The sequence below is a fragment of the Cervus canadensis genome, chromosome 6 (genome assembly GCF_019320065.1).
Source record: "Cervus canadensis isolate Bull #8, Minnesota chromosome 6, ASM1932006v1, whole genome shotgun sequence".
Taxonomy (NCBI): Eukaryota; Metazoa; Chordata; class Mammalia; order Artiodactyla; family Cervidae; genus Cervus; species Cervus canadensis.
The window spans coordinates 15,568,263-15,581,367 of NC_057391.1; the positions used below are offsets into that span (position 1 = coordinate 15,568,263).

A 13,105-nucleotide genomic window follows, 5' to 3' on the forward strand; every position below is an offset into this window, starting at 1 on the left:
GCTGAGAAGGGGAACAACATGTTCCTCTCAGATATACAGTCAGGGTAGACCAGTGTGAGGGCTCCCAGCTCAGTCCCTGACTCCTGGCTTATCTGTGCTGTGCTGGGTTGGGATTCTGTCACTCCTGTCTGGCCCTTGGACACTCAAAGCTACTGTTGGGGTGCAGGGAACCCCAGCACACTCTGGTTGTTCTGGCTTCTCCCCTCTGGCCCCAGGTCCAGCTGTCAGTGAAATGACCATGTCCCAGAATGCATTTTTCCACTTGCTCCCTACTTTCTATCATTTGCTTGCCTGGTTGTAGACAGATGATGACCAAGAAAGACAGGGCAGTGCCATGAGGAGAGGTTACAAAACTCTTCTTCAAAGAATAGCTCTTAAGATACGGAGAAGGGTAGCTGGCCCATTTGTGATGGGTCCAACCCTGGGTCACTGAGACAGGACTCAGGAGAGGAAGGATGTGAAGAGTCTTCCCACCTCTTCCCAATGGGCCCTCTCTGCTTGATGCAGGGCATTCTAGGTAGGTTAGGAGATATTACTGGGAATTCTCCTAGACATGCTTGGTAAGAAGTTTTAAAGGCTGACTGGTGAGCCACTCATGATTTTGAGCTAGATGCCTCATATTCAACTTTCAGTGCACACTTACTGCTTAATCCCCCACCTCCCTTCATTGATTTCTTCATCTTACAACAGCTGAGTTTTCACTTGGCACTAATCCTCTCAGTCCAGGTCTCCTGCATAGGCCTCTGGAGGCAGAGCCCCTGACCTCAACCTCAGCTAATTGGTACTTCACATTCCACAGTCTCAGAAACTGGCTTAGGGGTGGGCATTGATGAGAGAGTGGCACAATCAAAATGAGGTTCAGGACTTTTGTGGAAACTCCTGGAAAGGATGCTCAGGTTTCCCTTCTTGAGCCAGAAGCCTTGTGAGCTAAGTCCTGGATGGCATCCTGCAGCCTGAGAATGAAACCAAAGACTGGGGAGAGGCTGTAATCCTGAGAGCAGTGAGGAGCTCCTGATCCAGCCTTGCCTGAAGCTGGTCTTGCTCTTGGTTCTTTATCAGTGATGAACCAATGAATTCTTTTATGTTTTAAGCCATTTGAATCAGGTTATCTGTCACTTGGGGTTGAATGAGTCATCATTTACACAAGTGTGACGACAGGATTAGGAAGGAAAAGACCAAATATAAGGAGGCATGTGTGACTGCTCACTCAGTTGTGTCCAACTCTCTGCGACCCTAAGGACAGAGGCCGCCAGGCTCCTCTCTCCATGGGATTCTCCCGGCAAGAATGCTGGAGTGGGTTGCCATTTCCTTCTCCAGGGCATCTTCCTGACCCAGGGATCAAACCTGCATCTCCTGTGTCTCCTGCATTGGCAGGTGGATTCTTTACTACTGTGCTACCTGGATATGTTCCCAAATGTTTACAGTATTATCTTTGGGTGGCAAGATCATGAGTTATTCTTATTCATCTCTTCATATATTTTATTTTCCTACCTTTTTTTAGCAAGCATGATTTTGTGAATAAAGAACAAACAAATAAGGAAAACCTCCAGGAAGTACTATATTAAATACTTCTTCAGTTTGGAAAGGCAAGAGGCCGAAGAGGCCAGTTCTCAGGCCCTGCGGAAGCCATGGGTCACCGTCAGGCATGCCTGGAGGGCTGGGTCGTGGAGGCGGACCTCCTACCCAGCCCCGTAGCAGACATTTGAGGAGTTCCCCTTAAAGTTGGATGAGGAAATCCTTCTTCACACAGTGAGAAGTAAACTTAAGGCAGCTGTTCTCTCCAGAGAAGGCTCGAGTTGAAAATAGAAATGACTTCAAGTAGCTTTGAACCATTCTTGAATGGCAGTTCTGTCGCAGACTTGGAGGGAGGTGTGCTACGTGTGGGGCTGTCTCTGGCCTTGGGCTGGGGGTCAGGGAGGCCCCTAGGGGGCCAGGCCAGGACCATCTGCGAGGCTGGGCGGCCACACTGCACCCACCTGGTCTCCCACGTTAGGGTTTGGGCAAGGTGGGTGGCGGCACACTGCCCGCACCCAGCTGAGCGCCCAGCGCTCAAGAAAGCACGTGTTTTTGCACTTGCTGCATCGAGTGGCACAGAGGACAGACGCGCCGCGGAGCCTGGAAACCCCAAGACTTGAGTCACTGCTGACTGTTGCCTCAGGCACAGAACTCCAAGTGCAGGCGCTCAGTCCTGCTTATGTCTGTGCATCCAGGAAGCAGAGTGATAGCAGTAAAAAAGTTCAGATGGAGTCAGGCTGGGCCAGGGAATTCCTGTGTGTGTGAGAGAGAGGGAGCTTTGGAAATCATGCAGTATCATAGTCTTTCCTTAAGTGATACCTGGCACTGAGTTTTCTCAATGTGGGTTCCCTTGTCATCTGGTTCTTGTAATGGGCATCAAGGAAGCATGTTTGCAGCAATATTCCTTTGGGAGCTAATTTATGAACACTCCAGTCCTGTGCTGGAGAATCACAATGTACACTAGTGTATTAATGGCTCTGAGAGGTCTTTCAGTGAAGAAGCCTGGTTAATTGAAGGATTCCAGGACTCATTTGGTGGGGGGGATCACCCACAGGCTGGAGTGAGTGAGGTGTAAGGCCAACTGTGCAGAAGGTGACTACTCCCTGAAATGTGGACAAGGGCCATCTAGAGCTGGTGGAGTCTGGGGCATGGATGTGTGGACCAGCCAGGTAGATGGGGGTGATTCGGCCCCAGAGCATTAAAATCATAGGATAGACAGTAAAGATCTTGTATTTCATCCGATTTAGACACCTCACGTTATAGAGACAGCCACTGAGGCCCATAGAAGGGAGTTGAGTTACTCCTTGTCACCAGAGTTGGGGTACACCACTGAGGCCGATGCTGGATAAGCCGGGAGGAGGAGATTCGATGGGTGTACTATCAAGGAGCCTGCCCACCCACTGGAAGCTTGGAGAACCGTGTTCACAAAGTAGGCAGGAGCCCAAGCAAGTGGGTTGCTGAGCCTGTGGCCAGATATGACCCGAAGCTGGATTAGGCAGCTTCAGCTGGAGCCAGGACGCGCTAGAAACTGACCCGCAGCTCTTCATGTCACCCTCGGTGGGAGCAGCCAGTTGACTCAGCACAGGCCGTGTGCCCCTCCTCGGCCGTAAGGTCTGGGAGGACCCGTGTCTGGCTGGCTTGGCCTCTGTAGCTGAGGCCTGGAGCCTGCCTTTCTCCATGACTGGCAAAGGAAAGCAGCCCAGTCATTTGGCTCAGGGCAGAGTGAGTTTACACACCCCATCTCCTAGTTTCCACTTCACATGATTCAGTCATGTGTCCTGTAAATATTTCAAATCCTGATTTAATGAACAACATGGACCTTGACAAACTTCTACCTACCACGGTAGGATAAAATTTTGAAATCATTTAAACATTCACCTGGACTGTTCTTCCTCGCTTGTCTCCTACCCTTTCCTTAGTCTTTCCTTCCAACCTCATGATACAGTCATCACAGCAGAAATAGAAGAACAAGCAGTCACATTGATTTTCAATTTCATGGCAGAGAAAATAGTTTGAGGGGTCTCAAAGTCTTTCCTTTGGAGTATCTAAAATCCTAAGTGTACAGGACTCGGGAGGACAAGGGTGTGGTAAGTTAACCATTTTTTCCCCACTTACCCAGAAGGGGGTTTCAGAAAGACTTAGATGCTGACATGGAATTCTGGCTAGGAACGGTCTTGCCATACACTTCAAGTCCCCAGACCCTGGAGTTGAGGGGGAAATAGTATACTCAGTAGTTTGGGGGCTCTGAGAACAGAGGGGGCAGGTGCCCCACTCCCTGAGACAAGTTGGGGGACTGGAAGCTTCATAGAAAAGCTTCAGCATTCAGCGAGGGGCCAGCCAAACAGGAGGGGTGGCCTGAGGGCCCAGGCTACGTCACAAGCTTGTGTCTCATTGGGATGGGGCAGCAGGAGAGCTTTGCTGATGACCTTGAGGGCCAGCAAACCCGGAGGGCCTCATGCCTGGAGAAGTGGAGATGTGACATCAGGAGCAGGCATGGACCAACAGCACCAGAGTGGCAGAAATGAGGACTCCTCACCAGCCCATGTGGGTGTCCACGAGGGACCAATGCCCTGCTCAGCAGAGGCTGATGTGGACAGGTGACCACAGAGAACCAGACATGCTCTCTGGGTGCTCTGATGCCTGTTTCCTGACCCCAGTCGGGTACCACCATCTAAAAAAAGAGAGGGGGGGACCCTGAGGCAACTAAAATGGAGATTCTGCCAAAAGTAGAATGCGGGGGGTCAATGGGGAAATAAGCTTTTCTTTATTTCCCATTTGAATTTGCAGTCTATGAAATTAATTCTAATACAGTTAAAACTAATCCACAATATTTTACCAGATAAATGTTTCAAGCGTCTCTTTTTTTGAATTATTACCAAACACTATGTGATGCTGGTTTTTCCTTACCCATAATCTGGATTAAAATTAAAATGATGGATGACACACTGGCACTTATTTTTTTATATAAAATAGGGCTGACCCTGATGGCTACCTTTTGGGCTCTGCTGGGTAGTCCCACCGCAGCCCACCAGCGGCTTAGTGTCCAGGAGCGACCGGGCCCCTCATTTAGCCCAGCCTCTTGGGCTGAACACTCCATGAGTCACTCTTCTTCCTGGTGGGGTAAACACTGGTGAGATAATGCTGATGACAGTACACTCATCCTTTGGCATTTGTTGGGGGTTGGCTCCAGGACCCCTGTGGGTACCAAAATCCTCAGATGCTCAAGGTCCTCATCGTTTGCCCTCTGTATACACAGTTTTGCATCCCAGGATAGGGAGAAACAACTAAGCATTTATTGAAAAATATTTGGGTCTAAGTGGAGAAGTGCAGTTGAAATCCATGTTGTTCAAGGGTCAGCTGTACTGTGAAAACCCCAAATCTCTGCCTGTGACTGGGCCTCCCCTGGGGCCTCGGTTTCCTCGTCTGTAAAAGTTGCTTTGCTGCTCACAGCAGTCCAGCTCTCAGGCTTCCTGCGACTGCCACGGGCGGGTGTCTATCCATGAGCCTCTCGTTTCATCTTCGCAACAGCCCTGCCAGTTTACAGATGCTGAAAGTAGATGTACAGAGAAGGGACTTGCCAAAGGCCAGACACTTAATTCATCGGATCTAGAACTTCACTGATGGTAAGACACACCATGACTTTATAGAAAGAAAGAAAAAGAGCTGACAATTATAACTGCAAGGGGTCGCAGATCCTAAGACCATTCGAATGTCAGGGATGTTAAAATGTGTGAAAAGGAAGCCTTAGAACTGACAGACTGCTGAGATGAGCAGACAAGGGTGCAATCCTGAGTCTGAGGGATGCAAAGCTCAAGGTCTTTACATTCGGACCAGCTGCCAAAGGCTGATGTGAGTGAGACTTGAAAGAACCACAGGACGCAAGAGGACTTCTAAGCTTTTAACGTGCGGTGCAGACGCAGGAATCGTCACCGGGAGGGACGTGCCAACAGCTGGAGTGGAATAAATCCCCGGCTCTTACGGAAGTCACCTCGTTTAGACAGATTTTCAGTGAATTGGAATTGGGGTGGGATTTGGGTGGAATTTGGTTACAACGCCAAAAGCTGATTCTAGCCTAGGCGTCTGATACAGTGTTATGAGTCAACAAATCCAAGAACAGCTTGGCTTACCCCAGACCCAATTCCCTACAGGGGCTAGACTCCAGATTTGTTGGAAAAATAAGAAGTCTTTTGGTTGACGCAACAGACCAGGATGAAGTTCAGAAGATCAAGAGCGCCTGGACTCCCCCAGGCTCTGCCCTGCCCTGAGTCTGTGGTTGCAGGAGGCACTGGGGTCTGCATCTCACCAGCCCCTCTCCTTGGGTAGGGCAAGTCCCACCTCCCTGGGGCCCACTTTATTAAACATTTTTAATTTATTTATTTTTGGCTGCCCTGGGTCTTTTTGTTGCGTACTGGCTTTCTCTAGCTGCAGTGAGCTGGGGCTGCTCTCTAGCTGTCCTACAAGGGAAGTGGCTTCTCCTCTTGCAGAGCACAGGTTCCAGGGTGTGCAGGCTTCAGTAGTTGCAGCTCTTGGGCGCGGTAGTTGTGGTACACGGGCTTAGTTGCTCTGAGGCATGTGGAATCTTCCTGGACCAGGGAACAAACTTGTGTCCCCTGCATTGGCAGGCAGATTCTTAACCACTGGACCACCAGGGGAGTCCTAGAGCCCACTCTTGACTGGGGATGTGTTTGGGTCAAATGGAAGGTCAAGCATCCATGGACCCTGAAAACTGCCTTTGCTGTGAAACCCTCGCCCAAATTAGATCTTTCCCCTAGACAGAGCCTGAGTTCCCAAGGCTTGGGACACTGGGATCTAGACCTTGAATTGCTTCTCAGGGCGTACCAAGTCTGCATCTGGGCCTGTCCTTTCCTGGCTCCCTTGCCTCCTCTGCCATTTTCCCAGGTAACCATTTGTCACAAGTTACTGTTAACACACTTGGGCATCACCTGTGCCAGCTCTTTAGGGAGCTAATTTTATCAGTTCTGCTCAACACTCTCTAAAGTAGAAATTATCTTCCCATTTTATTTTTTTTTTTTTGGCCAGACAATGAATGATGTGGGATCTTAGTTCCTTGACCAGGGATTGAACCCTTGGCCCCTGCATCCCTGCATTGGAAGCCCAGAATTTTAAGCATTGGACCAGCAGGAAAATCTCTCATACCCATTTTAAAGATAGAAAACTTGAGACTCAGCAAAGCCAAGAAATAAGACATCCAAGGCCACACAGCCCCTTAATAAGAGAGGTCCTAGCCAAGTCTCTACAGTATGCTGAGAACAATGCCTAAATCAGCAGAGGCGCTCAGCTACTTGTTAGATGACAGAGTGAAAACTCCCTGATTATGAAGATGCTAAGAATTTTGCTGTGAACTAATTGTTATTTAATTTTATTCATCTGAGCACCTGCTTTTGTGCCCAGCATGGACCTACAGATGAAGTGGGTTCTGGGCAACTGAGGTTGTAACATATACACACACACACACACACACCCCATCCTCCCTTAATGACCCGCCTGCAATTGATCTACTGCTAAGTAGCATTTCGTGTACTGGGGAGCTTCTATTTCCACACTAGCAGCAAATTTGACCTTTGTTGTCAGCTGCCAGCTGCTTATAATTCTGACAGATGCAAGCACATTTCTGGGAAGCTGTAGCCTCTCAGGACCTCACAGATCAACAGGCAACGCTGGCGGCTTTGGTAAGATTGATCGGCCCGCGAGAATCCCATTTACAGCCCGAACGGAGCCTCGGTTTACCGTGGCCTGGGCTCTGAAGACTTCGACAGCTCCCTTCTAAATCTGTCAGCTGGGGCTGGTGGCGATATTAAAGAACACTCTATTTATACGAAGCAGCAATTAGAGGAATGCTCGCCAGTGGGGCACCGCTTCCAAGTAAATCCCCGGCCTTCCAAATGGTGTCATGCTTGTGGTTATTTTAATCCGCTTGGAATTTCAGGGCTATTAATGTGACGGGCCATTGCGGAGGATCAGCCAGGTTTATTTCTGCTGACATTTCAGAGAACACACTCAGGTTCCCAAGACGGCCGCACCTCCCTCCAGGCACATCCACTTCACCAGGGCGGAGGAGAGGCTGTGCCAGGGGAGGGAGAGGCATCTGCAGAGATGCGGAAGCTCCCCAGTCCTGCTGCCCATTGGTTTCTTCCTTCCCCTGCCTCCCTCCTTTTCCTGGGGCACCCCCCATTTTCTGCCCACCTCCCTCTGGGCCCCCCACTCTCATGTCCTTCTGTTCTTCTTTTATTCTCTCTAGGAAATCAAGGTGTATCTGAGATGGTCTTTCAGACATGAGTGTCAGGGTCCCACTTGACAGTTAATGGGGCACTGGTTATAATAACTTGACCTAGGAATGGGGTTGCCAGATATTGGGTTGGCCAATTAGTTAGTGGGATTTTTTCATAAGATGTAATGGGGAATAAAAAAGCAACAACCTTTTTGGTCAACCCAACAAATTGTGGCATGCTCACTTAAATAGAGAGTTCAGATGAGCCTCTAAGACCATTTTTCAGTATATGTTCCACACAATATTTTGAGACATGCTTATAACCCCCCAAAATTAATTATTTATCTGAAATTATTTCACAGAGTGCCCTGAATTTTTATTTGCTAAATCTGGCAAGTCTGTATGGAGAGGGTGGGTATCAGGTAGAGAAACCACTGCTGGACCAAAAAGTGTCACACCTTAATGCAGGGGCTGGACTTGTCCTTGGTCTCAATCACCTTGTTAGAAATATTTTCATACCAGCTAGGAAAGTTCCTCATCTCCCTGAGGTCCTCCCAGGACCCTCCCAGATGTTCCCCACAGGGCGTCTGTTAGAGCCCCCAGGGCCCTCAGAATCCTCTTAACTCTCTGATTTTTTTTCCTGCTACACTGTAGGTCTCCTGAGGGCACAGACCAGGCCTTCTTTCACTTTAAATCCCCAGGTCCTGACAGGTGCAACATTTGGAGACAGTCAATAAATATTTATTGAATGAATGGATGGATGAGTAAAAGCAGATTTTACTCCAGTAACAATGACATCACCTATCAAAGCATTTTAGGAACCCTTTTTAATTTAATGATGAACTAACTTAGAAGAGCAGGCTGCTGGTGCTGCTTATGAACTCTTCAGTTGCAAGATTGTAGGGAACGTCTGGGAGGGTCCTGGGAGGCCCTCAGGGAGATGAATTGGTATGGAAATATTTCAATGTTTTAGCCATAAGCCTGGCTGCACTGCAAGGGAATGAAGGAAATGAATGGCAACCCACTCTAGTATTCATGCCTGGAGAATTCCATGGGCAGAGGAACTTGGCTGGCTACAGTCCATGGGGTTGCAGAGAGACAGACATGACTGAGAGGCTAACCCTTTCAGACACTTTCATAGGCTGCATTGTTGTATACAGCAGCTGAATATTAGTGCTTACTTGTTCTGGAAACAGAAATATTCTCACATACACTCCCCCAGCCCCGACAGGTAAGCAAACTGAGACACAGAGAGGTTAAGAAGATTTTCACTGGACTCACAGCTCAAGCTGCAGTGTTAGGTTTGAATACAGGCAGCCTGGTCACAGCCTCCATGCCAGAAGCTCTTTCCCAATGATTTCTGCCCGTTTATTATGTTAACATACCTATTGTTGTTGTTTAGTCTCCAAGTTCTATCTGACTCTGCCACTCCATGGACTATAGCTTGCCAAGCTCCTGTCTGTGGGATTTCCCAGGCAAGAATACTGGAGGAAATGGAGTTGCCATTTCCTTCTCCAGGGGACCTTCCCAATCGATGGATCAAACACTCGCCTCCTGTGTTGGCTGGTGGATTCTATACCGCTGAGCCACCCAGGAAGCCGAACACACCTATGCTTCCAGGCAGAGTCTAAACACTTCATTGTTTACATGTGGTCTGTCTGGGTCTGCTCTGGTTGCTGTAACAAAACACCATGGACTCTGTGTCCTCAACAGCAGAGGAGTTTTGCTCAGTTCTGGAGGATGGAAATCTAAGATTAACCTGCCAGTTGATTCAGTTCCTGGTGAGAACTATCTTCCTGGGTGGGGGAATGACTTCTTGCTGTGTCTTCCCGCACATGGCAGGCAGGAAGAGAGAAGGAGAGAGGGTTCTCTATGTGTCTTCTTATAAAAGGACTAATCCTATCACAGGGGCTTAGCCTTCCAGATCTCATCTAAACAATTATTCCCTAAAGTCCCATCTCCAGATACCATCACAGTGGGGGTTAGGGCTTTAGCACATGAATTTGGGGAGGACTATAAGCGTTCTAGAACCCAGTCCACACAACAGCTCTATGAAATAGGTCCTCTTGTTAGTCCCATTTTACAGATAAGAAGTCAGGCCAACCTGAGGCTAAGTTACTGGGCTAAGGTCATGCAACCGATTTGGGAGGTAGGAGCTATTCTTGAGACAGGTCTCCAGGTATTTGCATATTCAACTCTCTGGTCCTCTCCACTCAGACATCACCTCCTCCAGGAAGCCTTCCAGGACACCCAGACTGACAGCTCCCCCTCCTGTTTCTGCAGCATTGCCTGTATCCCTGTTGAATTAGGATTGCCTGGTAACTTGTTGCCCATTCCCACTCCCCACTGGATTTCAACATCTTTCCCTTTGCTGTGTCTCCACTCACCATTCTTGTCACAAGATAGATGCCTTGCCTGTATCTATCCAGAGGATGTCTCCAAAACCCGCGTTCTCCTCTGCCATCAGGACCCAGACAGCCTGGCAGACCAGCGAGGACGAACTTATGGGCTGGGACATGGACCACCTCCCTATCAAGCCAGGCCTCCCAGGGTGAGAATTGCTTGGCTTTCTGTGACTTGCACTGCGGCTGGGATGCTAGGAAACCTGCAAAAGCCCACCTGAGCCTGGGGAAATATAAAAGTCAGAAGGTTTTATTGCCGTTTTAGGAGTCTTTAGACAGTTCCTTTTGGAAATAATTTTAGACATCAACAAAAGCCTAGAGGTATCCAGAGCTCGGCAAGGGACAGAGAGGGAGGCAGGCCTGGCCTCCGCGACCAGCTGCTCCACCCAAGCGTCGGGGGAGGAGGAAGTTTATTAGGCTCTGGCTCCCCATCTTGGAGACCTGCTCATAACTGTCCCCAACTTTGTTCCTTGGGCTGAGTGCCCGTTCCTCCAGAGTGGGCCGTGGAGGGAGAGGTGGATATGGAGCATTCTATCTGAACTCACGCAGGGTGTGTGTGCTTGGACGGGCTGGAGGCTGCTGATGGAGAAAACACTGATGTTCGCTAGCAGCCTGGGTTTGAGACCCAGATCTGCCACTTCCTTGTCTAGCACTTGTGAGCAAGTCTTGACCCTCCAAGTCTTTGTTCCCTCATCGCTTAAACAGGGATCATAGTATCAGAGGGTAACGATGCAGGTTGTCAGAGAGTGGAACTTGGGAATTGTCTGGATAACTCAGGCATACCGCTGACAGAGTTCCTCAGGCTATGCTTGAGGGTCTAAACAAACTCAGACCTTGGCATCAAGAATAATAAAAATGTGAACTTCAGCCTTACCTTTTAGAGTCTATACCCTAATATGGCTTTACAACCCTGGGAGCATTTCAGGCATCGTGTGCTGAGCTGGGAGTGGGTGGGGTGGGGGCAGACAGGTGGGACAGAAGCCATCAGAGACTTCTTCTGATGCAGGATAATGGGGGCCTGGAAAGATGCTGCAGGGGGAGGTGAGACTGGGGGGATGTTAAGGACGAGGACCGATTCTGGGAGGTGGGACCGGACAGCACAGGGCGTCCTATTTGTCAGCAGGAAATTATTTTCCATTTCCTAGAATTTTGTAGAGGGTGGGGGACGGGGAGTTGAGAAGTGGAGTTGAGGCCCCCAGTTCTCCACAGGCCCTGGGAAGAGCACCCTCAGATGGAGGGACACTCAGGCAGCTCTGAAACCATGTCCTTTGTGTCTGTCAACCCTGGCTTTCTTGCCCAGAAATCCCCCTGCTTTGTTTATCACAGTGAGCCTGTTAAGTGTTGTCTTGGGTATCTCTGTCAATACTCCTTTATTTTCCATCCACTAAACAAGCATAGCTTCCCAGGTGGCTCAGTGGTGAAGTCTACCTACCAATGCAGGAGATGTGAGTTCAATCCCTGAGTTGGGAAGATCCCCTGGAGAAGGAAATGGAAACCCACTCCAGTATTCTTGCCTGGAAAATCCCATGGAAAGAGGAACCTGGCGGGTTACAATCCATGGGGTCGCAAAGGAGTCAGACATGATTTAGCAACTAAACAACAAAAACAAGCCCATGTTTTAGAGAGCTGAGAATGCCACTCCTAAGACCTCAACATCTGGCTTAATTTCCTGGTGTGTGTGTGTATATAAATATATATAATTTTTAAAAACTTTTCTCATGAGAGGGAAGGCCTATTGACTCTTACTCTTGGATAGATGCTTCTATTCAGAAAGAGATGAGGTTGGTCTTCTTTCTCCCCATCCTCAACTCTGCCAGAGGCTGCGGGGCAGGCTCCTTGTGCAGACGGACCTGCCCTGCCCAGGGCCACGTGACGTGCCTAGTGCCCTGTGCATGGGCCAAGGGCCCCAAGCCCCGGTGCTGGGCCCCTTGACCTCTAGTCTGAGAGCCGACACCTCTGGAGATCATCCAGCTTCTGTCCTCAGAGGAGGAGGGGAGGAGGTGGTCTTTCTCCCGCTCCCTCTGTCTCCCCCTGCCCATCCCCCCTTGCCCCCCCCCCCCCCACAACCTCTCAGGGTCAGCCTTGCTCTGCGTGCTGGCTGGAGGGAGGGCGCCAAGCCACACGTTCAAGGGGTCCCAGGATATCACTGGCTTCCCTTTGAAATCCTTCAGCTGGCGAATGTTCTCAATAAAGCCAGACTGGGATTGGAGCACAAGCCTTCAGTAACACTTAGCTCATGAGTGAAACCAGACAGAGGGTAATGCTATTGGTTCCACGTGGGGAATCTGGATTTTAAATCAATTTGAAATCCCATTTGGAGAATTTCTTCTGGGTGGAAATTTGAGCTCTGCCTTTGAGAGAGTGAGGTCAGGTTGGCCCACAGAGGCCAGGAATGACTTCGATAGGAAGCCACCCGTGGGATGGAAAAAGCTCGCAGGAGCTCAGAGTAAGGGGGGAAAAGTCCAGCGAGGATGGAATCCAGTCTGGAAGACTGGCATAGGGCTGCACCAGGTCAACGTGAGCTCAAATTCCAACACAAATACTGGAAAGAAAGTGTTTACTACCTCAGAGCTCAGCTGAGAGTCTAGAAGAGGAAAGGAAGCAGTAAGAAAGAAAAAAGAAGGGGACGTGCCCCTTCTCTGACACCACATGCACTATGTAAACTGACTGCATTAACTCCTGGAGGAGTGAGTGTGCATGTGTGTGCGACTATACCTGTGCTCAACAATTGTTCATTTCTACTGTTCTGTGCTTAGTTGTGTGTGTCTGACTCTTTGCAACCCCACGGACTGTAGCCCACCAGGCTCCTCTGTCCATGGGGATTCTCTAGGCAAGAACACTGGAGTGGGTTGCCATGCCTTCCCTGCAGGGGATCTTCCCAACCCAGGGATCGAACCCAGGTCCTCCCGCACTGCAGGCAGATTCTTTGCCAGCTGAGCTACCAGGGAAGTCCCATTTG

The 13,105-nt window shown here is 49.5% G+C and overlaps 1 long non-coding RNA gene across 1 annotated transcript; it reads left to right on the forward strand.

Moving 5' to 3' along the window:
* The first annotated feature begins 3,469 nt into the window (after positions 1–3,469).
* LOC122442931 lies at positions 3,470–5,858 on the forward strand. Its single transcript, XR_006269823.1, has 3 exons — positions 3,470–3,602; positions 4,966–5,138; positions 5,664–5,858. It is a non-coding gene; the product is annotated as an uncharacterized LOC122442931 (long non-coding RNA).
* Positions 5,859–13,105: the final 7,247 nt, after the last annotated feature.